Below are 16,573 nucleotides of genomic sequence, written 5' to 3'. Positions count from 1 at the left end.
TGCAGTGGCATCAGCTGCAGCCTGAGCAGGTCAGGGCTGTGTTTTCCCCACTCCTGGAGACTTGTTCAAGCTGGGTAAGGGGTGTGCCACTGCAGCAGCAAACAACAGGAGCGAAGGAAGAATCCTATTAATGCTGACTGCTCTAATGCAAAACCAGATTTCATTTTTAGACTTCTATTTTCTACTTTAATTATATAAATCTGAACATACTTTCAAGATTATGAAATAAGAGCTGAGAAGCCAGTTATTTTTCATCATTTATTTTTAAAGCAAATTTATCTTTGAATTGTCATCTGTTAAAATTCCTGAGAAGCAGACCACAAATGAGTACAATATGAACATGATTTTCCATGCCAGCCCAATTCAAATAAGTGACGTAAAGGTTTTTTTCAGGCTTCCTTTGAGCACTTCAATTGAATACAAAATATGACCACTTCCACCTGAGTAAGACACAGGTCATCTTCCATGTTTACGGAGTATGTGCACACACATATACATAGGTACACACAAAACTAATGCTAAGATTAGCTGTGCATTGGCAACATATACTCATTAAATCTTCAGTTTAACAGATTCTGAAACCTTGAAAGGAACAGCTATGGGAACAGAGGAAAGAATTAAAAAATGCTTCTTTAGAAAGGGCAGGGAGAAGGCTCCTAAATGATCCCTTTCCTGTATGATAATGACCTACCATTTAATGTCCTAAACTTGAAATTCTGTTTCATATTTGGATTTTTAAGAAGAATTACCATTGTATTTTATTAATACAGGAGAGGGATGAGAGATGCACTCTGTGTGAAATTTTAGAACTATGTTTTATGTTGCTTTCTTGCTATTTTGGGTAAGCAAACTGTTGCCCTTCATTATAAATTTTGAGAAGTTTATATAGCACTTACCCCTTTTTAATATAAAAGTTGCATTTTTCTTCCTGATAATCATTAGAGATGATTGGTATGCTTTCTAAACTCAGGCTTATTGGCAATATAACTACCATCTGTTTTATGCTTGCTGGTAGCTTCTGTATAATTTCCTCTATAGTTACAGGATGTTCTTCTCTGTTAAATTCCTCCAATCTCTTTTTTTCTTTGCTGTCTTACAAGGAGAGAAATTTGTCACAGCCCTTAAGTCCTGGTCATCGTATATCACAACATATCAAGTCCTGATTGCAGTATGTAGGTGAGCCCTGTCTTCTGAAGGTGCTCCCTTATACTGAAAATTGTAGAAACTCCATCCTTACAACTGGTTACTTAACTACAAATTTAACAGATAATTTAAAGGATTTGTCTCCACATGCTCTTTACTTTCTTCTGCTGATGTGCTTTGGAGCAGCGGTCAGGGACATCAGTTTAAGCCAACACTTATAATGATCACCCTTTGACTATTAATACAGGCCACATCACTCTTGCTATACAAATCTTAGATAATATCTATATCAAATATCTATCTTCATTTCATTTTTTTGAATTATACTTTTTGTATTAAAAAGCCAAAACTAGCTGTATCCCACCTGGCCAAGGGTATTCAAATGCAGGTTTAGTATCCTGGAGTTTGCTAGCCCCAGCCAAGCTATTTTCCCCTGGTGAATTTTCTTTAACTGAAGTCTGTGCCATAACACGATCTTTTGAATCAAATATATCTGCACAAAGGACACTGTGCATCTTTTCAGGCAGCTCTGCATGGACTGAGTGATTACAACTTTAAATTAAAACCTAGTTCTTCCTTTATAGCTTACATATTTGGTGTCTAAAATATGCCAAAAATGATTACTTTTTGGGGGTCTGGTGAAGGAATCCAACTGTGATACAAAGAGAAAGGAATATGAGAAAAACAAACATCTATAACTTTGTGATTTACATACCAAGTTTAGCCCAGCTATGATTTAAAACAGCACATCAAGTCCCTAAATTGATCTTTAAACAGCAAAGTTGCAGCAATGGTATAAGCATTTTTGGGATATATTAGAACAAAAGAATTTAACATTCATTGTTGATACTTCTTGGAATTTATTAACTCCTTGGTTCCAAGAAACATAATTTGATGTCACTGACTGCTGAACATGAACTCTGATGGACTGAGTCATCCATATCTATCTCCAAAGGGTCACAGTGACAACTTAGCACTTTAATTAAAGTTTGCAGTGTTTATTTAGTTGCTTTTATTCTACTTGGAATCTCTCCTGCTTGATATACATGTATTTTCTTGAAGCCAGAACCTACACTTGCAAGTCTTTTCTGCTAACCAACCTTCTGGGACAAAAATGAGTTCCTGAAAGCCTAAACCCAATATACTGCAGTACAATTATGAATTGAATAGGGAAAGGAAATTGGAAGGAGGAACTAAAGATATTTTACTCTTATGAATCAGTACACAAATACAGATTTATAGTCTGCATATGTGTTTTGTTTTTACTGATGGTTGTAACTAAGGACACCTGTAAGTCAGGGGAAAAGGGAAAGAAAGAAAAATAATTGGAGGAAAAATGTAATAATATACAGCATTTCAGAGCTGATTTGGAATCTGTTATGTGAGACTTAAAAACTTGTTTTTCTTTTTCCTGGAAAACCTGTATCATTTAGCTGGTGTGCTTTAGTGCAAAGTATGAAATATAATGATTTTTTTTTTTTCTTAAAGATTCTTTCAGTGTTTCCAACGGAAATGTTGAGCTAAGTGTAGAATTTGTGGGATCAGTTAGCTTATAAATAATGATCCTTTATGCTGGCATTGGGAAATCCGTGTTCCCACAGCTAGTTCAATAAAGCAATTAATATCAATGAATGCTGAAGAAGGCAAATCTCCGTTCACTTTTCTTTGGATTAGTTAACATAAGAAGAATCCCATCCCTCTCCTGGAGTATTTAACCTTCTCCTAGGAAGACATGCTAATGAAAGGTAAATAAAGTGTGCTGCCTGACATGTGTTTGCCATTTCTTCCTGTTCCTCATGTCACACACTTTCCCTCTTACAAGATGATTAACATTTTTCTCTGGAAATCTTCACTGTAGTGATTTTGTTTCATGCATCCCCCTGTGCCAAACCTGTCTTGTCATTAGCCTTCAGCATTCCTGCTGGTGTTTCTAGGTTAGTTCCTGCTCAGCTGAATTTCATTATGGAGGGGCTTCACCTCCAAAACTCACAGATAATGTGTCTTAAGCACACACAGCAGTGAAGTCTGCTGCGTAGAAAGCTCCTGATTTACTTGGCATTGCCTTCAATCTGAGGGCACGTGTTTCTCGTCTGACAGGGCATATTTTTTGTAGCCCATGTGAAGTTGTCTACTAAAGGAAAAGGAAGGTCTGTCGAGGGAATGGGTGTGGTTTCACTGACCTCATCCAACAGCAAAGAATTTGTGCATTCAGACTTTGTAGATCAAACTTTTTGATAAAAAGGAGTCATAAAACAGCCCTGAACTTTTCCTGCATTTGGCTATATTTTCTGAGATTTCACACACAAGCAGTAAAAAGCTTAAAAGATTTTTATCTTGCAGCAGCCAAGAAGTGTGGTAATAAGGTAAAGGTTGAGAAGTATTGTTGGCATAAGAAATCCCCCGCTTACACTGGATTTATAACACACCCAGTTTAGTAAGAATTGGCGCTGCTGAGCATTTTCTGACAGTGTTGGGATAATATATTGCAAAAGGCAGAGCAGCCAAGTCTCACACCTGAGAAGTAAGACACACTTCATTCTGTTGATGGAGAAACCTAAATCAAACTTTAACGGTACTACAATGCAATTACTCCTCCCTTAGGAGACCCAATTGTACAGAGTTGTGGTATAAAACTTGTGATTTTGGTATATTGTAAGAGTTTATTAACCCCTTAAGTATTTGTATATACTCTGATTTTGGAGGCATAGCCTTTTAAAGTTTACTAGGCACGTTTCAAAGGAAAGTAATAGTTTCTGGTGGGTGATGTTATGGGTGTGAGGCCAAAGCAGGTTTTCAATGAAGCTTAATTTTTCAAAAAGTAAATAAAACAATATGTGGAGCTTTGGACTGCATTTCCTATCATTAGTGTGTGCTGTGAGACCTCCCTCAGGCTTCAGTGAGAAATGTTGGGTGAGAGAATAGACTTTCTGTGTTTGATAGATTCTGTGAAAGTCTGATATTGTTCTTTTACATTCCCTTAGCTTATCTGTGATCCTCCATACCTTACCACAATCACCTCTGTATTCTCCTTGCAGTAGGATTAATAAAAAAGACATACTGTTATAATGAATGTATGCTAAAGCTATACAAACAGAACAAAAGAAAAAAAAATAAAGTTTTGTGTGTGCAGATGTTATAAAGCTGCACTAAAAAGGGAGTGCGCAATATGAACTCATACATGTTTGTACTTTTGGGTGCTATTTCTGTACATCATATATGCTCTTTTTCTAAGAGATCAGATTTCACAGTCTTTAGTTCTCGTCATGATTGTACTTAGCTCATTTTCTTTCTATATTCCATATTGTGTTACGATTCTCATGTATGCTGTTTTGTACCTCCAGTGTCTTCTAACCAGAAGAGAAAAACCAGAGATGTTGAGTTCAAGCCTCATATTTGATTTATTATTATGATTGTGGGAAGTTTGACTTGAAAAAAGTTTGTAGATAGAGAAGAAATAGAAATATTATATAATAAGGCTGTAGCAAGAGTTACACTGAAAAACTGACTATTTTTCTTGTAAGCTTTTTGATATCATTGATATGAAGACTGCTGATATGGCTGCTCAGGAATTGTACATTTTTATTTCTTTGGTTTTTACAAAATTGATTTTTTTCTTGTTGTTTGTGTGTGTGTTACACCATCTTATTATTATTGCAGGATAGGGAGCACAAGATTTTAAAAAAAAAAAAAAAAAGAAAATCAACAATATTTAGTTTCCGGCTTGGTCAAACCTAATAAAAATTTCAGTCTGTCATCATGAAAAGAAATATTTCATTTCATATCAGCTTGACAGTCATATGTGCTGGCTTATGTTGATACTTTTACAGACTTGTAGCTGAAGTTCCTCAGACTTTCCTTTTCTGGTAAATGCTGAAGTATGATGTTGGGTTATAACTTTTTATGATGATCAGCCCAGCAGGTTGAGTTACTTTAATGTATAATGGAGATTCTGTTATTTTAGGGCAACTTAGCAGTTGCTGTCTGACATGTTGGTCTACAGGAAAAGGCTGGATCATGAAACTGCCATCAGATTTTCAGCTTTATGCTCCTGACGGCTCCAGGGAGAGCTAACATGTGGCCTCTTCTCCCCACGCTACACAAGATTAAATACATTGCTGTCTAATATGGGCAAGAAAGGTCTCATATAGCGTACTGCCTAGGCAGTTACAGTGGTTGCATGGCTCTTTAATCAGCCCTGTTTGTGAAGAATTGGAGCAGTTTGGACAGACACCACTCCTTCACCTCCACCCCCTGCCCCAAAAATGGGCATTTTCCAGCATTCAAAGAAGGGAAGTGTTGAACCCGTTAAATAAGGCAACAGAGCCTAGTAGCCTGTGTAATGCTTCATAGGACAGTGAATATTATGAAAAGAGTAAAAATTTTTCCAGTTCTATGCTTTGACCATATTTCTAATAATGGGTCTTTTTTGTAGTCATGAGGCACTGAATTTCCAATACTGCTGAAAATCAGGGAACAGTTTTAGCTTAAGTGCAGACAGAAACAATAAAATGTGTACCATTTCTCCTTGCCTTGCAAAAGCACTGTTGAAAACTGCTACTACTGGCTGATGTAATTATTTTGCTTTCAAACAGAAAATAAAAACATTTTAAAATTACCCAGTATCATAAGAAAGTATATGGCTGTGCTAGAATGATTTTTAAATGTTTACTGTCATTATTTTTCAGGTTAAAAAGTGCCATTAGGAGTAAACTAACCTCGTTTAGATAATACAGGTAGCCACAAACTTTAGCTGTCCTCTAATTCCCAAACACTTATCCCCACATACACTTCCTGTTCCCTGACTCTTGTCAGCTGGAAAAGTCATTATCTGAAAACGGAGAGCTTTGCATCTGTCAGCTGGGAAAGTGATTACTTAAATTGATAGCAATAGCAGTTGTCTTAGTTTAAAATGTCTAGCTAGTTTTTGTTGTTGTTGTGTTGTTTTGTTTTGTTGGTTTTGAAAGTTATTTAGTCAGTTTATGTTATTATTGTGAAAGTCAAACAGCTAAATATCAAGGGTACAGCTTCCTGCCGAGACTCGGATAGGCAAACATCAGAAATAAACTGACCCTGATAAAGGTTTCTACGAATGACTTTCGTAGAAAGTGTTTAATTTTTAACAATTATCTTAAAACTGAAAGTGTTTATTTACATCCCTTTCTTTTGTCCCTTCTCTTTAAGCTGTGTTAACTCCTTTTTTTTTTTTTTATTCTGAAGGACAGATGAGAGGCCATCACTGGTGGTGCAAAGACCATCCTGTGGACCTTCCGCTTGTCCTCTAGATACCAAAGGGTCAAAGATGACAAGAGGCCATCCTAAGTACCTTGAGTAGATTGCAAAATGATATTTTGTTACAGGAAAAAGAGAAGTGTAGCCAATAACCAACCCCTCCAAATCACCTTTTTTTTTTTTTTTTTTTTTTTTTTTTTTTTTTTTTTTTCCTGATTATGTGAATTGCCTTTAATTGATATGAAGAACATAATAAATATTTTGTTCTTCCAAGAAGTTGTTGTTCAACATCTCAAACTTTTCTTTAAAAAATTTAGGCCAGCTCCAAAATACTCAGAAGTGTGACTTCATTGAATGCTCTTAAAATCCATATTTAGTTCCCAAATAAGTAGCCTAATTTTCCGTAACACTGTGTAATCAGTAAGTTTCATTGACCTCCCTAAGAGTGTCTGCCTTCTCAGCATTTCCAAAAATGAAAGCAATGTGTGTTTTTTTCTGTAGTCAAATATACTCTGAGAGTTTTAACTTCTTAGTATTTTTGAAAGAAAGTACTTTATAAGAAGTATTGAACTTTCTCTGTTTATGTGTTGTTTGAGGGACATAGCCAGGATGAATAATTGCATGTGTTTGTCTTCAGATAATTATATATTATTTTATTCTAAGTTGATATTAATCTTTTATTAGATTTGAATAACATGAGAAGATTAAGCTGTCTTGGGCTGTGCAGGAAATAAAAGAACGGTTGTGGATTTTGCTGGGAAAATGTGTGGAAATTTCCATCTCCTTATTTTAGGTGGTTTGGGAATTTAAGTGATGCTCAGATTAGTGTAACCTCATTTGGGACTGTATGCACTAGAACCTCCAGTCCTTGGAGTTTTGTCATTTTGACTCCTATCTCACACATTTTTATCACCTGAAATAACTTCTTGTCATGCTGCTACTGAAAGAAACATTTATTATTCTTAGATCTGCTATACAAATAAGGCCATGAAGATTGTTAACAGTGTATTTATCCTGTGAAATATCACAAGCTGTTATGAGTATTTTATTAAACATGAAGCATCTCAATAAATCTTATATCTAATTTGTAACAAAAGTTTAACTCTGAAAAGTTCAGATTACTTTCCTGTAACACTCTTTTTCCAGACAGGAGACGTGAATTTTCTCTCTTCCTGGTAATCTTATGGGAACAAAATTGTTTGGGATTTAAACTTCTATGCTGCGGTCTTCTGTTTCACTAATAATGGTCAAACTTCACTACCCTGCCTCACCCTCCATATTTCTCATTATTAAGGGTCTGTTTAAGATATATCATTTCCATAAAAAACATAGCAATATTTCATTTAAATGGTACAGAAAAGCTTTGCAAAACCATACAGTTCCCTTGGCTTTGGTAATGTCTTTTACATTTGCCTTGAACCTTGAAGACAGGGTAGATGAACCTGCAAGACAGTTCTGTACAAAGGAAAAGAGGTAACATGCTAACAAGGAAAATCTTATTGTAATATGCAGCCCTGTGGCTGAAACATATTTTAAAATGCTAAAAAAAGTTCTCTTTCCACCTGTGTGGTGCTCTGTACCTTCCCAGAGTGTCTTTCTGGAGGCCTCAAGGTGTTCAGGGATGAAAAGCTGTGTAATGCCTGGAACATCACTTGCCGGTGTTTGCCTCAGAAAGAAATCCCTGTGCTTACACATCAAGAAGTGGCAGCATTCCCTTTATTGCAGTGGCTGAGCAGTTCCCACCTCCTTTCAGAGAGAAAGGGGGACCACAATGCCCCAAATCAGGCATGGCCGTGGGGGCTGGCAGCAGTGCAGGTGTAGACTGGTATGCATTACTGGAATGCATGGCTGTAAAACACGGTGATGCAGATTGGGAGGTCTGGCATTGTTTTGAAGTCTTCTGATGCTTACTTTATATTTCCAATATCTTCTTGAATCTCGTTTTCATGCCCCTCCAAGTGTTGAGGTTTCCACAGTTTCATTAGGGAAAACACTCAATGCTGTAATTGCTTCAACGTACATTAAAACAACTAGTAATTCCCTTTCATTTTAGCTGCTTTTTTATTTTATGGTCTAAAGAAAGTTGTATACAATTATCCATTAAAGGATAATACCCCTTTTTAATTTTCCTCTGATTTTTTTTTTTTTCCTCTTATTGCCAGTATCTTTATGGTAATAGAAATGGACAATTCTGATATGTTGCTATATACATTTTCCTAATGAGTCTACTTTTCTGCAGCCTTGCATCTTTCCCATGTTTTACACCCAGCCAATGCATTAAAGAGTGATGCCATGCCAGGATACTTCTGTTAGCATCCACTTTGCACAGAAGAAAATGCATTGAGCATGAGAGCTGAAAGATCTGACCAGAAGTTATGCTGTGGAAACTGAGAACTTACAGCAATTGCAATATAACAAAGTAGCCATTTATATGTAGAGTTTGTTGCAGAAACCAGTTAGACACTATCTGTGCATATAAAATAAGCTCCTTATGATTTATTTTTGTTTAAACTCATGGTGCAACATCATTCAGTAATACTATTTTGTATTTCTACAAAAGTCATACTTGCACTGAAATGCAAACATGTTCAGGTAAAAAGATGATGGATAATACAGGTGAAAAATAGCTTATTTATAGTGATTGAAATGGATTTTGGTTGGGCTTTGATTGCTATATTTTATGATACATAGAAAATCCTTCTTTTGCTAGACTTTTTACTCTTGAGAAACTCATGTAGAATTATTTATAAGCTACTTCTCATATATCATCAGGAAAATTCCTTAATTTTAATTCCTGTCTTCCAGAGTGACTGTGGGTCCCTTCTTTTTTGTTCTAAGATTTCATGTCACCACTGAACAGATGAAGTAATATACCTCTTTGCAAGCTCAAATGTGAAACAATGTTATGTTTTAGTAGTAAAAACAATTAAGTTGAGGAAGCATTTCACTTCACTAATTCCTGTGTTATTTTCATTACAAGCAATAGTTCTCAAAGCACCAGCAGTTGAACATGAAAAATAATACACTAATAACTTCAGTGAGTGGAATCTGTGTCCATATGATAATTGATTACAATTCTAGGATCTGATTTCATTTCAAACAATGCTTCTGATATCCAATAGGACTACAGAACACAGAAAATATTGAAAATTCATTTTAGAATGTAAATTCTAATAATTACCAAGGGGTGCATGTATGGACCTTAAATTTATAGTGTGGGATGAATAAGTAAGTGAGAGAGTTTTCAAATGAAAATATAAAATAAAATAAATAATTTACTTTTATTTACAAGCCAGTTGCTGACATTTAAATAAGAGAGTTTGGCATTTCATCAACAGGGACCCTCAGCTAAATACAAAAAGTGTGTCTGAAAATGTTTGTATTCACATGGCGCAAACAACCATGAAACGACTGTTTAATCAGGATATTTGGGATGCTTGTTCTTGTGTTGTGAATGAGGTATTGTTGATCAGAAGGCACTAGTAAGTGATTGGTGATTTGATACTTGTTTTGTGTTGTCTAATCCTGGTATGTTTAAAAAACGAAACAAACAAAAAACTCAAAACACTTATTTGCAAAACTACTGAGAAGTGCATGATGCCCTACAAAATCTGTATGGTCTTCTCCCAACCAGAGCAACAGGAGCTATGACACTGGGTATTCACAGAAGTAGGGAAGAATTTTATCTTAGAAAGAGAATGATAAGTTGAGTTTTCTCCATGTCATAAATAAAAACAGAACTGCAAACATAAAATGTAATGATATTTTGTACAAATTTACTTTTGTTACTGCTTTTCCAACATTTTAAACATCTAGTGCATCTGAAATCAACTGTCCTTTTAGGAAGATAATAAACCAAACAATAGTAGTCTGTATTGTGAATTAATTAAAAGGGCAGCAGTTTACTTTACAATGGACAGAAAGCATACAGGACTAACTAGATGGTTTTTAATAGTGATGAAGTACAAACTGGACAAGAAGAGTCTTTGTTCATATACATTTAGATTTCAAACTAAGAGAAAAAACGTATTTTATGATTTTTTACCACTACCTGGTGACCTTTATAGCATGGTATGAACTGAAAAACATGCGTTTCAGTGGGTGGATGGGATGGAAGGGATGTCAAATGCTATGTAGTGAAGATATCAGAGCATTTCAGACATATTATTAATAAGAACAGAATTCAGTTGCCTATATGAAAATAACTCCTGACCAGGCAAGAAAGACAAACAAGATTGCTCATTATATCAGTTAAAATACAAATTGTCCTGTGATTATTTAGAGTTTTTAGAAGATAACTTCTGTTTCATGTGGCATCAGTGTTCTTGGCATCTCTCACCATAGTATGCAGTTCTGGACTCAGGCCAGATTAAACAGCCAAGTAGCTCTGCCTTTTGATCCAAAGGCACAGGAGAGTAGCAAAAATAATTCTCCAATGTCAAAATCTATTTTCTTACTTTCTGCAGTAGTTAACATTTCGTGATGTATATGCACAAGCTCATAATCATATAATGAAACACAGTTTGTTTTATGAGGCTACAAGGACATATGTGGGAAAGAAATATGATGCGCTTTTTTTTTATTATTTATTTAGATTTGCAGCAATGAAAATTATTCATACTTTGCATGATGTTTGAAGTTACCATTTTGAAGTCTTGCTATGTCTGTGCTATGTAAAATGAGTATTGGTGTTACATCAGTAACACATCACAGTGTCTCATTAACACTAACTGACTCCCAGAAGTTCTGATTTTTGTCCTCTCTTGTTCTTCCATAGGAATGCTGTGAGTCTTGTGAGATTGTTCTCAGTTTTGGGAAAGTGTTTTGAAACAGTTCTTGTTTTGTTGCTCTGTGGTGTAATCAAGTGACAGCCACAGAGATTAAGGGAATTGACCAACCCACAAATACATATAATGTCTGCAATGGGATAATTAATTTGTTATTTTCTCATTAAGCTCAATATGTTATTCTTGTATATTTAAAGCATTTCAGTATTTTAGACTCTTTTCTTATTCTGGAATTCACAGACTATTTTGTTTGTCAGAAAATTTGTTTCTAAAAATCTATAATTAAATTTATGAAAGTTTAATTTCAGCAAAAGAAAAAGAAAAAAAAAACAACTTATGAAATGGAATTGTTCTCTGAACTTTTAACAGTAAAATTGGTTCTTTTTTCAATTTCATTTGACAGCCTGAAATCTGAATACTTTCTTATACTTCTTGTAGTCCTGTAAACCCATTGCTGATGGTCATTTCAGGGATGAGTAACAAGATAAAGCCTTCATTGTTTAGAAAAATGGTTGCTCTCAAATGAGTTTGTGTTTCATCTAGAGATTAAACCAAAAAAGCGGAAAGTCTAAAGCAACACTTTCTGAGGTTCAACTGGAAGTATTTGAGTGAGTATGATGATGTGTGAGTTGTATTTTCATACCAAAATATCTGTAGAAAGTTCATTAAAGCCCTGTGGTGAATGTTGTCATTTTGGTAGCTAAGGTAGAAGATGGTGGATATTACCTTCTGGCTTTGACATTGCTAGATTTGCACTAGTTTAAAATCGGTTGAATAATTACTGAAGTCTTTGTGATAGCTTCTAACTTTAAAGCAGTTTTCATTATTGTTATTATAAGGTTTAAAAATAATGTTATTATAATGTTTTAAAATAACTTTTGGCCTTTTTATTTTAACATATTCTTCTAAGGAAGTCCTGTTTATAAAGAAGAAAATGTCTCTCATTCCCATTTCATAGTTAAACAGAAACACAGAGGATTTAAGTGACTTTCCACAGGTAATGCAAAAACTTAATGTCAAAGTCTGGGCTGGATACATTTAGGAGTACTGTAAGATCTGTGCAGATGGGTGCAATCTTGCAGGGCTTGTGATCCAAAATCATGAAATCCATATCATCTCCTCACTGAAAGCTGTTCACAATTGCTTTGAAAGAGTAAAGCCTATTAAGTTGTTTCTCTTTTTAATAAATCAGACTTCCCCCTTCCAAAAAGTTTAAATAACAGTTGAATATGGTTTTTTTTATTAATAATAATTACTATAAACAAAATTTATTAATGATTATAATTAATATAATCATTATAATTAATAATAGTAATTTTGGAACAACTTTCAGGTCTTCAAGAGATTATGGGAGATACAGTTGTTAAGCACATATCTAAGATGCAATGACATGGTAGAACAGTTGCTTCTAATTTTGTTGACCATTCTTCAAACATCTATCCTTGAGGCACATCCCTGAAGGCAGTAAAATGGTCCTAGATACTCCCATATAAAATGTAATATTACATAATCACTGATAAAGTTTAGATGATCACCAAAGCTAAATGCTTTGTCAAAAGGCTTTTCAAACCTTCATTTTCATCTATTGTTACCAGAAAAAAAAAAATATTTTTTTGTTCAAAATAGCTGAGAAGAAATTTGAGGATTTTGTTGAGGTTAGACTTCAACTAGTGAACTTATTCATGTCTCTTAACTGTTGGTTTTCCTTTTTAGTATTAGATATTGTTCAGGTACAAGAAGGTTGCCATCTAAATGGACCACTGGTTTGCTATAAACTACCATATGCACTTGTATGAAGATTTTTCCTACCTCATTTCCCAAAGTAAACTGAACTTTTACCCATGATGTATACCTAAACCATCTGAAAGTATGAGTTTCCTGTAACTGGAAATACTGACTGCAAGATTAAAAGCAGCTAATTTCTCAATGACAAATAAAATGTAGAACAGCATAGTCTGTAACAATAAACTAATATAGTAATGCATAATGGGAGAGGTAAATAAATAAATATATTCAAGATGTAGAATAATTGGGAGCTTCTCTTTCTTCCTGTGAATATCATCAATATACAGTCAGTGTTTTAAAGACCAGTGTTTAAATTATTAAGAATGCCAGTTTAATGAAAATGTAACAGATCATTTTAATAATTCATGACAACAATTCAACATGAAGCACACAAAATATTTTTAGCATGGTCTCAATAATAGCTACACATAGATATCCACAATATCAAAATATGCAATGCTACACACAGTAGTTTCTTATCTGTTAGGTCTGGTAAAGGGAATAAACATTTTTTCCTGATGAGAAAATCAAAGTTGTATGCCATTTCAGTGAAGTCAAGTTGACACCTGCAGAGAAGCAAGTCATGACATTTTAGCTGACTGCTCCCCCCTCTCCCTACCCCAGTTGCAGTTTGTTTCTTCATTTTATTTACCCTGACAGACAAAAGAAGCCTAGATGAAAATGTTTAGATGAGGATTTGTCATCCTTTCTCATAATTCTTTTTTTTTTTTTTTTTCTTCCCCCACTGTTAAATGAGTAGTTCATACATACTGGGCTGTGACAGTTCTACAGAGGAGAAAAACACTTGAACATATTTGTATGAAAACACAGTGTCCTTTCTTTCTCTTCTCTTTACACCCCCTCCACCCTCTGATTTCTCAAGCATAGATACATTTATCAAAATAATTAGCTTCAGTTTTGGTAATAAGAGATCTATTTTAATGTCACCCTGACATAGTACTGACTGACTGAACTAGCAAGATCCTTTAAAAAAAATATGAATTTAGGATCAATAATATTTATAGCTCCATTTATAAAGCAGAAATCAAAGGCATGTATAATACCATACTTATTAAGGGAACTTACTCTAGGGATTTTGTTTACTTGCTTCTAATCCTACCTCTACTTTTTAATAACTCATTCTCTAACAAAAACAAAAATAAGTTGTGGTTGTTCAGAAATATAAAGTACATAAGAGAGCTCACAAATTATATCTATTATGACCTAATACTGTAGTATACAGGACCCGTCAGCTGTGCTTTTCCTGGCTGTATCTTATTTTTGTTAACTGTGGATACCATTAAAGAATATGATAAAGTTATTGTAATGGAATTGAAATACATTTTATTACATCAATATAAGTTCAATTTACTGTGCAATATGACAGTGCTTAATAATTTTATATTACAAGCATAATTATGATATCAAATTAGTAATTTTCACAAAGTACTTGCATTAGACGCTCATATGATATAATACAATATATTCCAGTCCTCTGTGGTGCCTCAAAATACACACTCCTTTTAACAGGGAAAAGGCTGAGGTGGTAAAAGGAAGCACCTCATAACTCCATTGAACAATTTCACAAGGATTCTTACCTTCCATTGGGGTACAGAAATTACCTAGATAGTTCTATAACTAGATTCCACTGTACTGTTGATAATGCTAGAAAATTACTGAACTCTAGAAATTATGATGTCTTCCTCTTGGTGGTAATATCAAAGGTCCCACAACTACTGCTCTGCTATTCTGAACAGTCTCTTAGTCTAATTCCAGTGGTATCAGTAAAGCTATTCACAACGGAATAGGTTGTGGGCAGGATTAAAAACTCCAGTTCAAAGTCTCTGAAAATGTGAACTAGTGGAGCTGCAGAACACCCTTGTGAGGTGGAAAAAGGAATCAATTTGTATCCTACCGAAGTGCAATTCCTTCCAAGGTAGAGCACAGCAGACTTGGCAGTGCTGAGCCACATCAGTTTTAAGGCAGGAGCTGGAGACTCGTGTATCCAGGTAATGGAGCATGTGGAATCTGTGCTTTTTTTTCTCCTCCTGAGCACTTTTGCATGCGATTTATTTTCAGTTCAGGTGCTGACAACTTTTAAAATGTAAATTTGTTCAAATGTTTAGCTTTTATCTTCTAAAATAAATGACAGAATGCTATGAAGATTCACTAGCAGTTTAATAAACCTTTAAGAGTCTGCCTTAAATACCAGTTTTCTATACTAGAAAGCTCATCAATATCTAGACAGCTATGCAAACAGCTAGGAGGCCAGTCCATTAATGAAATGTTAATGACTGAATTAGACCTGTAATAACAGAAGTAGAATGTACTGCTGTGAGTCCATTAACATCAGCAGACCCTGCTGGGAAACAAGTAAACACAACATACAAAGGGAAAACTTGTGCTAATAAACAGTTTTTGTGCTGTGAAGGTACTGGGAAGCATGAGTTGTAAATTCCATTCACTGCTATGCTATTGTCATTTTTTTGGTAAAGTTTATCCAAGCAACCTAGCTTGCCACACATTTCACAATATGAGGATAAAATATGCATAACAGCATTCATGCAAAGTCTGTGACCCGATGGTAAGCCAAAGTTTTCTGCCAAATATCCAGACAAACCAAAGAAACCTTTCTATTGTGTTAGGTTGTAAGAATAAACAGTACTCAGTGTTGACTGCAGCTTCACACTGCAGCAAGTCCAGGTGGGTAGCAGGGAACAGTAGTTATCACCTGATGGATGGTTGACCCAAGTGAAATGGAATTTATGGACCCTAACTAAACCCTTGTAGATATCAAAGAAACCACCACTGTTGGAACTAATTACCAGTGCTATTAAACTTTTATATTGTGCCTTAAAAGTAGATCATGCTTTGCAGAAGGTGTTAACCCTAACAAAGGAGACAAGAATAGCAACATTGCTAGCAGCTTCACTGGTGACCTTGTAACACATGGTGTGAGAGTTCTTGGCTACAAAAATGGGCTTGGGATATAGCTTGCGATATAATGACTTTAGTTCTTGGAATGAGTTTCCTCTTCCCAAAAATGAAACTCACCTTTTTCAATAAAATAGAAGTAAAAATAGTTGCTTTCTCTTCCGGTCCTGAAAAACTCAGTAATTTCCTGTAAGGCAAAAAACAAACCATTTGCCACATCTTCCCACTGTGCAAAAGCTGCATGTCAAACTGAATTGTGGCAGCTTTTATAATGCAGTTGTCAATAAAAATTGCATACAACTTCAGTACATTGGAAAGCAAAATATGTGTCCACAGTATGTCGTACAAAATACAAATGAATAACCCCCAAACTGCTGCTATTACAATGTTCAGTCTTTTATTGAACTCAGTTTGATTTCCTCCTTTTAACCTCCTCAGATATGCAGTGTCAGTTCCAGCTTGCCACATAACTCAGCAGAAAGCCAAAGTGGAGGGAAAAATATTAAGATTCTTTCCCCTGAACTTTGTGATGTTGCTGTTTGTTTCTTCTCCACTGATAGCATTCAGTATTTTTGGTCTCATTCATGTGACTGCTAGCAAGTATCTCCACTGCTCCTGTTCCCTTTGTGACACCTTATAGGCAGCAGAAAAGGACTTATGGCTATAGAGAGGGACCAGGATGATCTAGTGGGTGG

The sequence above is a fragment of the Aythya marila genome, assembly GCF_965140915.1.
Source record: "Aythya marila genome assembly, chromosome: 6".
Classification (NCBI taxonomy): domain Eukaryota; kingdom Metazoa; phylum Chordata; class Aves; order Anseriformes; family Anatidae; genus Aythya; species Aythya marila.
Note: the sequence above shows the minus strand (reverse complement) of the source record.